Here is a 1,765-nt window from a genome sequence, read left to right as displayed (position 1 = left end):
TATGGGAAACCATAAGGTGTACCAAAATGTACATAATGGTTGTCCCAGAAGGAGAAAAAAGAGAAAGAAGCAGAAAAAATATTTTATTTATTTATTTATTTATTTATTTATTTATTTATTTATTTATTTAATTTTTTATTTTTGGGGGTACCAAATTACTTTATTTGAAGAACGGTACAAATGAAAGAAGTTAAGTGGGGATGTTTTGGTACAACTTAAAGAAAAGGTAAAGGTAACCCCAACATGCATGCACTGCCTCAGTGACCAAGGAAGTCACCCTTGTGGCTATGGGAAGACAGCCTAAGGCTTAGCTCTCACTATCACTGTTTCCCAAGGTGTGCTTGTCAAAGAGATACTCTGCCATGCCAGATTCGGGAGCCCCCATCTTGTGCAGGTTGGTTAAGTGGTCACCCAATTCTGGGATGGATTTCACCTGCTCATTCAGGTAAGGCGTCTCAATGAAGTCACACAAACGGGGGTCATTTTTATCAGTGGCCAGTTTGTGCAGTTCCAGTAGTGACTGATTCACGCTCTTTTCCAAGTGTAATGCACACTCCATTGCATTCAGCCGGTTTTCCCAATCATCACGGTCTGGTTTCTTGATATCCTGAAGGAAGATTCGGCCACCTCATTGGTTCTGCAGCTTCATCAGTTTCTCAGCATGTTCCCTCTCCTCATGAGATTGGTGAAGAAAATATTTGGCAAAGTTCTTCAAAGCCACATCATCGGTCAAAGTAGTAAGACATGTACAGGTAGACCTAGGAAGCATAGACCTCCAGGTCGATCTGGCGGTTGATGGTGGCCTCCGAGTCCTGGTGGTAGTTCTGGCTCACTTGCGAGGGGGACGCGGTCGTCATGGCAGCGGCTGAGAAGAGCCGCTGGCGAGCTGCGGCTGTGCGGTGCTGGAGCTGGGGGCCTTGGAGCGGTCCCAGGGCGCTATGAGGAGATTGCGGAGGGCTGGCTCTGAATGGCCTGTCGGGGTGGGGGCGTAGCGCCGGGTTCCGTCCACACACTGTTGAGGCAGGAAACCGCGGCAACTCTCGGCAGAGGCTGTCGCAGAAAGAATATTTAAAGAAAGAAAGTTTTTTAAAAAAACTTCTCAAATTTGATAAAATACACAAATCTACACTCAAGAAGCTCAATGAAACCAAATAAATATAAACACAAAGATATCTACACTGAGACATTTTATTATCAAATTGTTGAAAGCAAAGGAGAAAGAATCATAAGAGCAAAAAGAAGATACTTATGAACACAGGTTCCTCAATAAGATTAACAGCTCATTATTCATCAGAAACCAAGAGGATCAGAAAGAATGATATAACATTTTAAATGGGCCAAATAAAAAAGCTAACTAATATGTTTATGTTTATGTCTATGTTTAACAGAATTATACTTCAAAGCTGATAGTGAAATTAAGACATTCTCAGAAAAAAAGTTCAGAGAGTTCGCTTTTAGTAGACTTGAATGACAAGAATGAAAGAGAAAGGAACATTATCTAACTCATTCTATGAGGCCAATATTACCCTGATACCAAAGCCACACAAAGATACAAGAAAATAAAACTACATAACAAGATTCCTCATTAGTATAGATGTAAATGTAGTCAACAAAAGAGTAGCAAACCAAAACCAACAATATCTTTAAAAAATTATGTACAATGACCAAGTGGGATTTTTCCTAGGGATATAATAGTTGTTCAACATAAGAAATTAATCAGTCTAATATATCATATTAATAGAATGAAGGATAAAAACACATGATC

At 39.9% G+C, this 1,765-nt stretch overlaps 1 pseudogene; it reads right to left on the bottom strand.

Annotated features, from left to right (window-relative positions):
• Window positions 1-200: 200 nt before the first annotated feature.
• LOC118549046 (ferritin heavy chain pseudogene) lies at window positions 201-887 on the bottom strand (annotated as a pseudogene).
• Window positions 888-1,765: the final 878 nt, after the last annotated feature.

This window comes from Halichoerus grypus, chromosome 11, assembly GCF_964656455.1.
Source record: "Halichoerus grypus chromosome 11, mHalGry1.hap1.1, whole genome shotgun sequence".
In the NCBI taxonomy this organism is placed as follows: Eukaryota; Metazoa; Chordata; class Mammalia; order Carnivora; family Phocidae; genus Halichoerus; species Halichoerus grypus.
The sequence above is the reverse complement of the archived record's forward strand: the minus strand, read 5'-3'. Positions and strand labels throughout refer to the sequence as shown.